Source organism: Panthera leo, chromosome A2 (genome assembly GCF_018350215.1).
Source record: "Panthera leo isolate Ple1 chromosome A2, P.leo_Ple1_pat1.1, whole genome shotgun sequence".
Taxonomy (NCBI): Eukaryota; Metazoa; Chordata; class Mammalia; order Carnivora; family Felidae; genus Panthera; species Panthera leo.
This window is the reverse complement of record NC_056680.1, coordinates 5,381,236-5,396,743: the sequence shown is the minus strand read 5'-3', so window position 1 is coordinate 5,396,743 and position 15,508 is coordinate 5,381,236. Positions and strand designations below refer to the sequence as shown.

Below are 15,508 nucleotides of genomic sequence, written 5' to 3'. Positions count from 1 at the left end.
GGTTCGTCCAGCCGCAGGCACAGTAAGAGCCGGGACTGGATCCAGGTCATATGAGTAGAAATAGCTGGTGGAGATCCAAGGAGGGGAGTTCTAGAAAGAGACCTGGAGGTGGATGTGGTTCACACGTTGGCTGCCCGTGACGCCACAGAAGGGATAGCCCAGGGAGGAGGATGAAAATCTGGGTAGGAGACAGAGCTGAGTCATCAGAGATGCAGGGGCAAACTGGTGATGTGACATAAGGACCCAAGCGACAGCTGTTGGGTCTCAAGCAGCAAAGAGTGTTGGAGCGTTGACCAGCACCCCCTGCCCTTGGGACTCAGCAACCAGGAGGGCCAGGGAGGTGAACGGGGTGAGGATGGAGGGGTTCCTCAGCCATTTGCCGGTCAAGGGAGCAGGGTCTTCAAGGCTGGAGGAGGGGATGGGAGGACACAAGTGGATCTGGGAGCACGGATAGCCCCTTCTTTCCTATTCAGCTCTGATTTTTACCGCACGGTGTATCTTTTCCTTGCAGATCTTTTGCTTTCCTTAAAAAACAATTCAGGTGTAATTTGCACCCAGTAAAATCTACCCATTTTAGGGTACAAGTCTATGCTATTTGACAAATGCATACCGCCCTACCGACACAGCCTCAATCAGGATAGGCGTGTGCCCCCCTCCCCAGCCTCTGGCAACCACTGATGTGTTCCCAATCACTAGTTTGTCTTTTCCAGAAGAAAAGTGTCAGTGGAGTCCTACCGTATGAGCCTTTGGAGTGTGGCAACTTTCATTCGGCAGAACGCACGGCAGACTGACCCCCGATGTCAGTGTGCCAGTATTTCTTTCCTGTTACTGCTGGGGAGTGTTCTGGGATGTGGATGTACCACCTTCTACCGGCCCGTCTGTTGAGGGACATTTGAGTTCTTTCCACATTTTGGAAATTATACATATATCACTGTAAACATCTATGTGCAGGTTTCTGTGTGAGCGAAAAGTTGTTATGTCCTCTGGATGAATACCTAGCAGTCCTGACATTCTCTCTCTCTCTCTGTATCTCACACACACACACACACACACACACACACACACACACACACACATACACACACACACACAGCTTTGGGATACAGTTCATATACCATGCAGTTCACCCATTAAACGTGCACAATTCAGGGGCGCCCGGGTGGCTCAGTCGGTTAAGCGTCTGAATTCAGCTCGGGTCATGATCTCGAGGTTTGTGAGTTTGAGCCCCATGTCGGGCTCTGTGCTGACAGCTCAGAGCCTGGAGCCTGCTTTGGATCTGTCTCCCTCTCTCTGCCCCTCCCCCACTCACATTCTCTCCCTCTCTCTCTCTCCCCCGCTTCTCTCAAAAATAAACAACATGAAAAAGAATTTTAGATATCCAAGGGTCTTTGATCACCTCCCCCTTGAATAGGACCATACAAACTTCCTATTGTTCAGATGCAGTCTGAACAGTATCTGTAACATCCACAAGTGATGTGGACCTATTTCCATGGCAACCCTCAATTGCATGTCTTGTTCCGTGTGCTCCGTTCGTGGAAATTCAGGTTAGCTCAAGCCTTCTAGAACCTTGGCCATCATGGAGGAGAAGTGGGGCAAGGGAAGGGTGTTCAGGATAGGGAATCTCTAAGGCTGAGGGGAAGATCAATGGAGAGAAAGAAAGGAAGGCCGTAGAGCGAAGCCCACTGATGGAAGAAGCCTGTTCCAGCCCCAGGGGCCTATGCACCTGCCGTGTCCCCCGACTGCTGGGCTCTCCTCTAGCTGTTTGAATGGCCAGCTCCACCGCCCTTCAGATCTGAGCTCAAATGTCACCTCTGCAGAGAAGATGACCATCCCAGCCACAGCCGCCTGTCTCTCTCTCACTGTTTCCTGTTTATTTCCTTTATTGCACAGACCTCAGGATGTCAGCACTTTTGGGCTCTAACTTGTTCATCACACTCGTTTCTCCCCTTGAAGTGTTAGCTTCAAGAGGGCAGAGGTTAGGAACGCCTTCTCCCCCCTCCCCCTCCCCCCACCAGGTCTAAAACACAGAGTTCAACTCATGTCTGTGCAAGGAACAAGGGGTTCCTGGTGCTGGGGAGTGGGGACCAGTGCGGGCTCCCTACAAGCTCTCTGAAAAGTCAGAGAGGGGATTGGGGGGCCTGGATCTGAGCCCAGCAGCCTGGGGCTCCTCTCCAAACTGACTCCGGCTTAAAGCAGGCTCTTGGGAAGGGAAACAGAGGGCCTCACATACCCCAAAGCCTCCTCTGTCTCCTCAAAGTCCAGTGAGGCTCAGGGGCACGTAGTGGGTGCAGGGTGGGGGGGGGGCGGCGGGGACGCGGCGCCTCGCACCTGCTCTTCTTCCTCAGTGGCATCTCACACGCGTGGAGGCCTAGGAGCACCTGCGCTGGCAGGTAAGACTGGGGCGCCCTTCTCATGCGCTGGGCCCTCCAGTCGCCGGGCCAAGGAGGTGCCCTCGGGCTTGCACGACGTGCGCTTCCATGGATTCCTCGTCCAGCGCCAGCCCGCCGATTTCTTCTGGAGCCACCCGACCGGTGCCAGCACCACGCGCAAGCGGTGGGCGCAATGCGTGCGCCCCGGGCGGGGCTGGGGGGCTTACAGCTTCTGGGGAGGCCCGCTGAGGGGCAGGACTTGGCTGGGGCGGGGTCCGGGAGGGTCGGGGGGGGGGCGGCCGAGGGGCAGAAGAGACCCATGGGGGCTGCCGGGACCGTGATGGAGGGGGGAACCCGGCGTCTTCGCCAGCCCGTGCCACGCTGTAGAGAGCCACCACGTGCGTCGCAGTCGGCAGCCGGAGGGGTGGGGGCGGGGCCGGAGGGCGGGGCCTGGGCTGGCGTGGGGAGGGGCCGTGGAGGCAGAGGGGGCAGCGGCGCGCCCCCCGTGGAGGCGGGGCCTGGGAGGAGGCCTAGGAAGCGTGCGCTCCAGACGTGGGGGTCCAGGGCGCTGACTCTGCGTACCCCCCCCCTCCCCGGGAAGCTGGAGGTGCGCCAGAAACCAGGAGGGGGCGGGGCTCGGGCTGAGGGAGGAGCCTGAGGGTTCCCGGGGCTCAAGGGGGATGGGAGGCAGAGGGCGGAGGGCCGGGAGGGGAGGTTGTGCTCTTCCGCAGCCTGAACTGTGCCACCGTGCGCGGCCACCTGTGTCAGACCTGGGAGCTGGAGAAGCGCGGGGCGGCGCTGCGGTGCAGGCCTGGGTGAGGGTAGGGTCAAGGGGACGGCGGGGGACTGTCCTGAACAGCCTGCACCACGCACCCTAGGGGACGCTGCCGATTGAGAGGGCCCAGGAGATGGGGAGGGGGTTCGCGTGGTCGCGTCCTTGGCCACACCAGCAACTCTCCCTGGCCTTCCGTTCCCAGGGCGAGGCACTGGACCTGGCCATCATCAGCCCGGACCCCAGGTGGACCGCAGGTGAACGTCTCCATTGCTGTAGCGGCCCACGAGCCGACGCCCTCAACAGCCCGACGCAAGAGGAGGATGAGTTCACGTTACCCCAGGGTGAAGACCAAGGCCTAGACCGCGTTGGGGTTTGGGGGCCTGAGGAGGTGCGGGCCGGAGCCCGGGGGCTGAGTGTGGGGCTGAGTGAGGGATGTGCCTGTGGCTAAGTCCGCGCGGCTGGTCCTGGCTGCACGGGGTTTTGTGTGTTTGTGAGAGTTCACGTGTGCTAGCCGTTGTGTGCGTTTGTGGGAGGTGTAGACGGACGTGTTTAGGGCTAATAAGACTGAGGAGCTGGGCTGCCTGGGTTGGAGTCTGGCTTCTGCTACTTAGACACCCTGGGCCTTGGGCCATGGCCCAGATTCTTCCTGCCTTGATACCCTTTTTCATTGTGGATTCATTCATCTCTCAAATATTTACTGAGCACCTGCGGTGTGCTAGGCACTACTCCGGGCCCTGGAGGTCATAGCCGTGAGCAAAACAGACACAGATCCCTGCTCTGGTGGGCCAGGCCAACAATAAAGACAATGAATTCAGTATACGGTGTGCCGGATGGTGGTGAGTGCTGTGCGTGTGTACATGGGGAGAGGCTTGGAGTTTTAGATTGAGAAGCCTTCCTGAGAAGGTGATATTTGGATAGAGTTCTTGGGGGTGAGGAGTGAGCTGTGTAGTCGCTTCAGTGGAGGAAGAGCCTCTCTTGCAGAGCAGAGAGCCTGTGCAAAGGTCCTGGGGCAGGATCAGGCTTGGCTTGTTGGAGGAACAGGGCGGAGGCCTGGAAGGCTAGAGCAGAATGAGCCAGGGGGAGAAAGGGAGGAGGTGAGGGCAGGGAGGGGACAGGGGCAGGTCCTGCAGGGCCTTGTGGGTTGTGGGAGGGGCTTGGCCTTTCCCCACGGAAGGGTGTTGAAGCAGCTTCCTCTGGCTTGCATGTGGATGATGACAGCATTTACCCCAAAACTTTCTTATAAGAATTATGTGAATTAATATGTCTAAAGCGATAATACAGTGCCGGGCGCATACTAAGCGTGCATTAAATATTAGGTTATTATTATGCGTGGTGGACATGTGTGTCCTAGGGTGTGTCTGAACCGCAGCTGAGCTGGGTGCCTGTTAGTGAGTTTGCTGTTGTGAAAGAATCTCTCTAAAGCTATTAAAAAAACACACACACACAACAACTCTGCTGGGTGTTTGAAAGCTCTGATGGGTTACTGCTTTCTGGCTTGGACGGGCTCTTTTGTATAACAGATGTTATCCAGATGTCAGCTGGGGTCACTCGGGCCTCGGAGATTTGGCGCCTGCCTCTCTCCCACGACCTGCGGGAAGTCCAGTGCCCTCCCCGAGATGTCTGCAAATTCCCAGGGCCTCTGTTCCCATGGTTCCTTCTTGGCCTGAGTTCCTGCCCGCTGAACCCTTGCTCTCACTCACCTATCTGGGGCCAACCCTGTAGGGGAAACAGTCCTGTTTTCTTGATTTCTCCAGACCACCCGCATGTGATCTTTGCATACGGACCCCGTGGCCCCGTGTTCTCCCTAAGATTCTGCCATCCTGACGGTTTTTTAATATTGTCCGAGCCTCCGCGACAAGCTTCCGTAAGATGGGGCTTGACAAAAATTCCACTGCCCAGAGGAACACTTTGCATGCTTCTTGGACAACCCGGCCGAGTTTATCACCAGCTTAAAGTGCACTGGGCTGTTGTATGAGGAGGAATCTCACCCAGGACACCCGAGGCCATGGCTGTGAGCAGCTATAGGTGCTTTTGATGTCAAGTGGGCTTGATGTCAAGGTAGAAAGATGAGGATTGGCTGCAGAAAGTCGAGGCAGAGGGAGATAGGAGCGGGCACAGAACCGATGGCGGCGGGAGCTGGCGGTGAGCAGTTGTGAAAGACAGCACCGCGTCCCTGGGGAGACATGCAGCTCAGAAACCGTTACAGTGATGAGCCAGACTTCTGGAAAATGAGGCAAGGGTTGCTTCAGACAGAAATCTGCTGTAGATTCTTCTGGCAGTTCCTGTAATATTAACTGCTTTCTCAGGGCGTGGCTAGTCAGGGCTCGGCGTTCAAAGCTGTAGCAACGGAACCTCAGGTGGGGCAGGGGTGGAGAGCAACTTCCCTGGGCGGGTCACGACAGGCGAGAAAAGCCCGGAACTGGTCAGGTTCCAAGACAGGGGTGTGGGGTGTGTCAGAAAGATGCATTCTGCTCAAGCCTGGAACTGAGACCAGGGTCATGTTGACCTTGGCCGCAATTCAGGGCTGCTGTGATGTGGACTGAATTGTACCCAGGACTATCCTTGGGAGGCTCGTTTGGCTTCTGCATAACTGTAATTGCAGCATTTGGGGTCAGCTGGAATAGAAACTTGACCTTGGCAAGGGCCTTCCATGGCATATCGTCTGGTATTTCTTAATCTTTTCTGGATCAAGACTCATTTGGGAATCTCACCAAACCTACAGACCACCTGACTTGCTCGCTGCCTGTTCCCCGCCCCCCCCCAATACCCTCCCCTCCCTCCCAGTATATTTACCCAGATAATTTTTTGGACAGTTGTATGGTATCATGGTTGCCCAAACCCACTTAAGAACCTCTGATTTTACTCTGCTTCTCTCATTTGATATGAGAGGAAATAATCACAAGACCGTAGCACCTTGCTCAGAATTACACAGATCATTAGTGAAGGGCTAGGTGTCAGGCTAATGGAGCAATTAATCAGAGTCAGAACTGGATGCAAACCCTGGCTCCACCCCTTACTAGCAACAGAGTCAAATCTCCCTGTGCCTCAGTTTCCCCATCTGCAAAATCGAGATAATAATGTTTTTTTTTAAAATGTTTATTCATTTTTGAGAGAGAGAGAGCATGAACAGAGAAGGGGCAGAGAGAGGGGCGACAGAGGATCTGAAGCTACTCCGTGCCGACAGCAGAGAGCCCGTTGTGGGTCTCGAACTCACCAACTGTGAGATCATGACCTGAGCTGAGCTCGCGGTGGTTGCAGAGCTTACAGGAAAAGCAGAGTGCAAGCATCGAGCGCAAGCGCCTCTCAGGCGCCCCCTGGTGGCGTGTTTCCTAAGGTTTCATTGGCCAAACCAGGTCACATGGTCAAGCCCAGCTTCGGGAAGCAGAGACTCAGAATCCGTATCTTGGAGGAGGGGCTGCCAAATGTGGTGGCTTTGTTTGTTTGTTTGTTTTGTTTTGTTTTGTCTTCCTCTCAGTGTCCCATACACGTTTGCTGGTGAGTGGCTGGGTAGTGAGTTACCAGCTTACAACTTAGAGAGTTTTGACCCTAAAGGGTGTTTCTACTTCTCCGAAGAGGAGAACTTATAAGCAGAAACTATAACCTCCAGGCCAGTTATGGAGAGTGACCTCCTCCGTCGGGGCCATTTGCACGTCTTTGTTGTGGGGTTCTCTTCCTCATCCACCTGCCTCCTGCCGTCTTTCCCTCCCCCATTCCATACCTTGCCACCTTTCACCTGCCTGAAGGGTTGAACAGACTATTGTGGGCTAGCCTGGGAACTCTATATAGTCTTTACCCCTGCATTGTTCTCAGTGGACCATGCTGTCCAGGGATGGGTGGGATGGTCACAGCCAGCTTCTTGTCGCCTGCCATGGCAGTCTTGAGGATATTTCTCTGTTCCTTGGCTTACGAAGGGCCCCCGGGCAAGGTGGGCTCTGATCTGTCTTGTCTCCCACCTGCCTTACAACAGCGCCTGGCACGGGGCTAACACTCAGTAAATATTAGTGCAGTGAATGTTTACACGCAGGGTCCAAGCCCCCGTCCGAGGGTTTACAGCTGTGAGGGTACCCAGTTGTATGCCATTCCAGTGGCCACTTCCTGTTGCCCCCCGTCCACCAGCCCTCTGTAACCCTCAGTGCCGCCCCTTAGTGACTGTGGTCAGCCGCCCACAAAGTCCACAGACTCCCCCGGTCCTCTGCGAGAAATCTTCACTGAGCCCTGGACTCAACCCTCGCACCCATGACTCAGAACAAAACTGTTTGGTGGGAGATGGCAACAGGTTTGGCTGTGGGATGTGAGGGAGTAGGCGTGCATCTGAGTTGGTCTGTGTGTGTCTGTTTTGGGCGAGGACACAGATTTTCTCTGCACTAGGGGGTTCCCCCCCATCTTTGAGGGGCTCCCTTCACCTCAGAGACTGGGTGGATTTGGACATTCATTTTGACTACCTTCCAGCAGAGGGCAGTCAAGGGCCTCGTTCTCCGTCGGGTCTATGGCGACGACTTTGAAGCATCCTGCAATGACAGGGTGCTTTGTTCTAGTTTGCATGGAGGTGCCCTGTGAGCTAGCCATGGACCCCGGTCTGCCTGTATGGTGTCCATGTGCGTGTGGCAGCCGAAAAGCCCCCAAACGGTGCGCGTCCTAATCCCTGGAACCTTGGGTGTGCTCCCCTCCCTGTTCACGGCGGAAGGAATTCTGTACTTGTGATCCAAATTAGGCGTTTTGAGAGGAGGAGGTGATCCCGGATCGCCTGGGTGGGCTCAATCCAACCACGGGGGCCCTTAAAATCAGAGAAGCCTTCCTGGCTGGGACAGAGGTGACACAGAAGAAGGGTGAAGGGTGACAGGGATTTGGCCTGCTGGGTGGGGGCTTTGAAGCCGAGGAAGGGGCTATGAGCTGAGGGCTTCTAGAAACGCGGGTGTTTCTAGGAGCTGGGCACAGCCCTCAGCTGACGGTCCGCAAGGAAACAGAACCTGAGTCCTACAACCATAAGGAGCCGAAATCTGCCAACAATCTTAATGAGTAAGGAAACAGATCCTTCCCTCGAGCTTCCAGAAAGGACTGTCACCTGTGGACACCTTTTTTAGCCTGGTGACCTCCGAGAGGGACCTCTGGCCTCGAGAATAGTAAGGCAATACATTCGTGGCATTTCAGCTACAAAGTTTGTAGTCATTTGTCATGGCGGTCCCAGGAAGCTGATAGTATGGAAATGACTCTCTCTCTTTCTCTAAGAATGGTGTCGGTCCCCTGTCCCCTCCTCCTCTCCTCCACCTGTTACTTGGAGGTCTGGAGGTTGAGTGGAGCCTGCCCTGTCTTCCCCAGTCCCCGCTGCTTGGCCATGGAGCTCTGGGGTGTGGAGCCCACAGGTGTGCTTGGGAAAGTGAGGCCTAGAAGGAGGCACCACAGGAGGGAGTCCAGGTGGCTGCAGGGGTGACAACTCCTCCCTCCCTGCGCCACCCCCAGAAACAGGACGTGCCTGAGCTGCCCCTGGTCTATGGGGGAACCTCATCAGCCAGGGCCACGTGGGCACACACTGTGTCCCCAGAGGCCAAGCTAGATGCTCCCTCATCTGTCCAGCGCCGGGCGAGGGGCGGGGGAGGACAGGAGCCCAGGAGTCCCTGCCCGGACTCCCCTGCCCCCAGCTGGTAAAGGCCGGGGTCAGGTGAGGGAGACCCTGTTCCCCATACCGGTCACTGTCCCTTTCGCCTCCCCCAGGGCCGCTCCCCTCAGATGCCTGGCCCATCCGTCCTCAGTGGTCCCCACGGGTCAGGTGGGCATCTCAGAGGTGGGGGCTCGGGGATGGAGCTGGGTGGGTGAGATGAATCCGGACCCCAGCAGAGACCGGGGTGGAGCTGAAGAGGGTGCCTTCCCAGCACGGTCCCTGTGGAATCTTCCCAAGAACGTGGAGGGGGGGCACCCCCCAGCTGGGGCCCTTTTGGCCCATGACCTTTAGCCTCAGAGATAGATGGATACCTCTAACTCAGATGGAAGGTCCACTCCTGAACCAGGCGAGCTGGTGGAGGTGGAGGGTGGTGGGGCGAGTGCCAGGACGGGAGTGGGGTCCCCGGGCACTGGGTCTGGATGGGGAGGAGAAGGGGGCTGGGCCTGGCCTGTGGCAGTTGACTCAGTTTCCCTCTGTATGCATGCCCTGCCCGCAGGTAGACACACAGGAGTGGAGCCACGTGCCTGCCTGTGCACACACGCATTCGGATAAAGGCTGATGCATCGGGAAGGACACCCAGCATAGACGTGCACATATCGAACACCTATTGTATGCCAATCACTGTCCACGCCCACCACTGTGTGAGCTCATTGCCTGTAATGATCTCCACTTTACAGATGAGAAAATTGAGGCACTGGGAGGGCAAGAAACTTGGTTTAGCTCCCACCTGCCCGGCAGGGGTGAAGTTGGTATCTGATCCCAGGCAGGTGGGTTTGTTCTAGACACTGGATACATAGAGAGGAGCCGTCCCCTCCCTCCAAGGGCTGGCATTATAATGGCAGAGACAGACACTACACAAATGAGTAAGTGATAGAGACAGTGATAACGGCCCTGAATTTAACACAAAGCAGGATAAAAAGGGGAGAGTGTGAATCAGAGAAGGGGTGTGGTTATTTAGCTTAGGGGTCAGAGGAGGCCTTTCTGCGGAGGTGACTTTTGAGGAGACCTGAAGGATGTGAGGGAGGGATATCTGGTACAGGCAGGGAAACAGCCCATGCAAAGGCCCTGGGGCAGGACTGGGCCTGGCAGTTGGAGGAACAACGCGGAGGTCCACGTGGCTGGAGCAGAGTGAGTGAAGGCGGGAAGAGGGAGGAGGGGTGGAGGGTAGAATTTGGGCTTTTACCCTGAGGAAACTGGGAGTCCCCGAGAGCTGCAGACCTGTCTCAGGTGCTCATGGGCGCCCTCTGGCTGCTGCCGGGGGACTGGGGACCAGGACTGGTCCAGGTAGGGCATGACAGGATGGACCAGGTGGGGCTAAGGAGGGGGAAAGTGGGTTGATCCTGGCTAGCTTTTGAACCGGAGCTCCTAGGGTTTGCTGGGGGATTGGCTATGGGGTGTGGAGAGAGGAGCTGAGGGTCCCCCAGTGCTCCTGGTCTGAGTGAGCGAAGAACGGATGTGTCTGACACTGAGCCGGGGAAGCCAACCAGGTCACGTGACCTTTGACATGTTGCCAGGGACCCCCTGAGGCTGCAAACAGAGGTGTCAGTCTGGGATGGCATGCGGTGATTTTTAAAAAACTTTCGGGGCACCTGGGTGGCTCAGTCGGTTAAGCGTCCGACTTCAGCCCGGGTCACGATCTCGCGGTCCGTGGGTTCGAGCCCCGCGTCGGGCTCTGTGCTGACAGCTCAGAGCCTGGAGCCTGCTTCCGATTCTGTGTCTCCCTCTCTCTCTCTGCTCCTCCCCCGTTCATGCTCTGTCTCTCTCTGTCTCAAAAATAAATAAACGTTAAAAAAAAATTAAAAAAAAAAACTTTCAACTTGGTTTTCATCATTGCTTGGTCAGATTTGTCTCGTTCCTCTGGATGTGCAAATGGTTCCAAGCTGGAAAGAGTGTGTTTCAATAGCCAGCGCACTGAGTTTTGTTCTTTTTACATCAAAGGTAACCTCTGCCAACAATTAACGCAATGCCAAGGTCACGACCGTCAGTGTCCCTTTCGCAGTCTGTTTGTGGCACGTGCCAAGCCGAAGGAGAAGTATCGGAAAAGATCTCACACCAGCATAAAATCGTTTAGATATCAGAATGTGGTCCCTCCCTGGTTGTCACTGTTCACGAAAGTTCCTGAAATTGGTATAATTGTGTTTCGATGGAGGATTCAGTGTATTTAACGCATCAGCGATTGTGATGCATTTGCATTTGCTTTTCTCTGAGTCTAACCCGTACCCGTTCTATTGTCCCCAAATGATATCTCTTTTTGAGATATAACTGACATATAATGTGGTGTGAGTTTAAGGCGTGCAATGAGGTGACTTCATACACTTGTATATTGCAGGATAATTACCGCGATTACCCCCATTGTGTTGGCTACCCCCTCCTGCCTCCATCACCTCACATAATTATCTTTTTTTTTGACAGCGAGAGAGTGTGTGAGTGGTGCAGGCAGGGAGAACCTTAAGCAGGTTCCCACCCGGCATGGAGCCCAACTTGGGGCCCGATCTCCTGACTCTGGGATCATGACCTGAGCTGAAAGCAAGAGTCAGATGCTCAACAGACTGAGCCACCCAGGCGCCCCCCCACCCCCCAATTATCATTTCTTACTTGTGGGGAGAACATTTAAGATTTACTCTCCTAGCAAGCGTCCTGCTTGTTAACCAGCCAATGCCGAGGTCACTCTGGCCTCTTCAAGGCCCTGGGTGCTGACGTCAGTGACTACACCTGTGTCCCATCCTAGCAGCCCCTCCCATCCCCAGAGAGTGGGGTATATCGGTGTGCACCAGAGTGCGTGGACAGTCCCCCATTCTCCAGCCTTTGTGACATTTGGAGTTACCGAGTCACCATCCGTGAGGCCTCCGTTTATGGCTGGATGCCCTACAAGGCAAGCAAGGGCTGGGTGGGAAGGGTCGGTGAGGGGGTCTGGCTCAGACGGGCACGCTCACAAGTGGCTGCTGGGTCTACGCGCCGGGGAAGGGGACCCGCTGAGTCCCCCACCGGACCCGGGGCGGAGAGAGGCCCAAGCCAGCTCTCCCCGATGCCTGGTGCCCCGTCAGCTGCTTCCCAGCATGACTCTGGCCAATGCAGCCACATCCAGAGGCCCTCACCCAGTGTGTGGCCTTCTCAACTCCGCACCTCGGGCTCTCTTAGGTCTGTACTCCCCAGCGCACTGCCCGGTGGGCCCGGACCCACACACTCTGTCTGCGGACGCTTCCAGAACCTTTGTGAGCCAGCATCTGCAATCTGTGTCCCAGCAGCTGGCATCCAACACGTTGATCCTGCAATGCTTGCACCAAAGCCAGCATCCCCTCACGTGGTACCAACTCTCAGGGCATAGGAGAATCTTCTAGCCTCGAGACTCCCCCTTTCCCGTCAGCCAGTGCCAACGCCTCGATACTCAGGCCAGTTCTGAAGACGCCAACATCCCGGGCACGCAGACTCCCCACCGCTGGGCTGGGGGAACCCCAACTCTCACCCCTTCTCATCAGGCAGTAGGCGAGGCGCTCACCCAAACCGGGTGCTGTGCTCTATCTGGCCATGTGACACGTGGGCGTCCCGACACTCGGTCCCTTTCGTGTCCCAGATCCTGGCCGTCCTCTAAGGTGCTGACAGCCAAACACCGAAATAAATGGTCCGGCACATGGACGCCCTGCTGGGCCGTATGTCCCATCTCCAGCGTCTGTTAACCAGCCTCAATCAGAAAGCACCCAGCTCCCCCCAGCAGCCGAGAGGCCTGCCTCCAGCACCCCGCACGGTGCATGGGTATCCACAGCCGTTTCTCTAATCGCCATCTTCCCACTGGCCCCACGCGCCAACCTTCCACTGGATATGGGACGATGCAGACCGGCGCCTGGCCCTTGGTGTGTATTCCTTTTTTTTTTTTTTAATGGTTATTTCTTTATTTGTGAGAGACAGAGAGAGAGAGAGAGAGAGAGAGAGAGAGAGACCGAGGATCCCACGCAGGCTCAGCGCTGTCAGCACAGAGCCCGATGCGGGGCTCAAAGCCTTGAACCATGAGATCCTGACCTGAGCCAAAATCGAGAGTCGCACGCTTAACGGGCCGAGCCCCCCAGGCGCCCCTCTTTTCCTTTCTCCAGCACTCAGCAGCCGGCTCCCGGTGCCCTGTCGCCCTGACACCCGGTGAGTTCTGTCCCCCAGTCCTCACCGGCCAACCCTCAGTATAGGGTGGCCCCACCATCCATGTCAAGACCTCCACCTGTGCTAAGTTGACATAGCCGTGGCTGAACTCCCCACTAGGCTAACGTCCAGTGCTCTCACACCCGAGACTCCCTTTGTCACCCAGTACCCCGGCATGCCGTCACTTGAGTGTTGGGCTCCCTGAGGGCCGTGCTTTGTTCACGCCCTGGTTACGGCCAGGTTCCGGGGGTGTGGGCTGTGGCCCGACTCTACTTGGTCCTGCTGTCCCCGGGGGCGGGGATCGTTCAGATTTCCTGACGGGGGGGGAGCAGTATAATTTGGCTGGTGAGGCCAAGGGGCCCAAAGGGCTCGGACAGGGGGCCAAGAATACCTGTGTCGTGCCCCAGCTTAACCTTCTCTGCCTCCCCTTAACACCCAGGACTTCACTTTGGCTGGGGCCAGCTCAACTCCTCCCCTCCCCCAGGCTCGGCAGCAGTAAGGGGGATGGCCTGCCAGGGCTCTCCAGGGAGATAAAACCAATAGTGTATATATTAAGATATTTATTTTAAGCAATTGGCCGCAGCAATTGTGGGGGCTGGCAAGTCCGACGTTTGCAGGGCAGGCTGGAGACTCAGGCAGGAGTGGACGCTGCAGTCCTGAGGCAGAATTCCTTATTCTCTGGGAAACCACAGTTTGGGCTCTTAACGCCTTCAACTGATTCGACGAGGCCCACCCATATAGTGAAGGTAATCTGCTTTACTTAAAGGCAGCAGATTGAAGGCATAGCACCACAGCTACAAAATGCCTTCACAGCAACTCGTAGATTAGCATTTGATGGATTGAATAACGGGGGGCTTTAGCCTAGCCAGGTTGGCACAAAACTATCCTTCACATCCCTCCTCTCTGTCTGGGGCAGGAGGGATGCGAGGGGAGGAAGATCTGGGGTAGATGGGTCCTCTTAGACTCACCCAGGCTGTGTAGCCCGGTCCCACCCTGGTGTTTTGGGGTCCCTCTGGAGCTGAGGGGGTGTTCCTGCTACTGAGGAACGCTCTTCCTCTGGCCACCGAAGGAAGAGGACTCTAGGAGACCCCAGACAACCACTCACAATGCCAAAAATAAATTCAACTTCTGTCTTGTGTGAGCTGCCTCATTCCTCCGCGGGGCAGGGCGATGAGGGAGGGAAGCTGGGAAAGAGGGTGGGCCTTGGTGGGGGGGATGATATCAATGAGAATAAATACCCAAAAGCGACCCCTGGGAGGGTGAGGCTGGTTTCCCCACGTCTCTGCTCTGGAATCAACTTGATGTGAAATGTGGGGGCTGGAGTAGAGTAGGGAAACTGAGGCACGGTGGGGGACTCTCCAAGACTCCAGCATGGAACCCATCAGGGCAGGGGAAATAGAGCTAGGACCCTGACTTTCTCTTCTGACCATGCACCGCCCACCCTCGGCTGTGATTGGCTGCAGCCCCAGCTCCCAGCCACTATCTCCTCTTTCTGGCCACAGCCCTTCCTTGGCTCAGGAGCGGGCTTGTAACTCACTCAGAGCCAGTGAGAGGCGAGGAAACTTGCTGGGGATTCTGGGGATGCGTGTCTCCCGCTCCCTCCTTTTTTTCTTTCTTTGGGGCAACTGGAAGAGGACTTCAATGTGGCCCTAGGTAGTGTGGTTTGAGGATGGAGGAAATGGCAGTGGCCATACTGTGGACCACAGGGTTGGGACGGGGGCTTTCGCTGCAGTGTGAAGCCCGAACGTAAAGCCCAGGCAGCCTCAGATAGCAGAGGGAAGACACCAGAGCCTTGGTGATATCATGTGAGCGCCTGGATCAAACCTCACCTGCCGCTGTCGGGCTGTCATCTTTATTGTGATAATGAAGATAATGATACATGACATTATGTACCCCTTACTACATCTGGACCTTCATTCCAGCCATTTGGCATGTATGAACCTACTTAATTCTCCCAACAACCCTCCAAGTTAGGTACCGTTATTATCCCCCTTGTGCAGATGAGGAAACTGAGGCACGGGGAGGGGGAAAGCAATTCTCCCAAGGCCACATAGCTGGGGTGGGCAGGGCCATGATGCCTGGGCCCCCCATTCTGTGTGAGATCCAGCCTCTTCTGTCATTTACACCCAAAGGGGTCCCGACTGATTCCAGGTGATGCCAGAGTCACTTCTCTCTTGCATGGGGTCCCCGAGGCCCTACAGGAGGTGGCCCCTGCCACCATCTCTGTGTCGCATCCCCACCGCTGTCCTTACCTCACTCACTTCCAGCCCCATAGGCCTCCTCCCTGTTCCTCCGAATCCCTGAATTTACTCCCGCCTCAGGGACTCTGCCCTCAACTGCTGCTGTCCTCTCTGCCTGACATGCCCTCTTCTCCTCCTGGTTAACCCAGCCATGTCCTCAGGGCAGTGGTCCTCGACCACCTTTCCCCTGACCTCAGTCTAGGCCAATAGAGCCCGGAGGTCAAGAACACATGCCCCGTGGGGTCATAGCTAGTTCCGTCCCTTCCTAGTTGTGTGACCTTGAGCCATTACCTTGATCCCCTTGTGCCTCAGTTTCCTCATCTGTAAGATGGGGTAATGATAG

General features: G+C 56.1%; 1 long non-coding RNA gene across 1 annotated transcript; it reads left to right on the top strand.

Annotated features, from left to right (window-relative positions):
* The first annotated feature begins 2,307 nt into the window (after positions 1-2,307).
* Positions 2,308-10,425, top strand: LOC122213860. The gene is made up of 3 exons (XR_006199659.1): positions 2,308-2,390; positions 3,347-3,485; positions 9,297-10,425. It is a non-coding gene; the product is annotated as an uncharacterized LOC122213860 (long non-coding RNA).
* Positions 10,426-15,508: the final 5,083 nt, after the last annotated feature.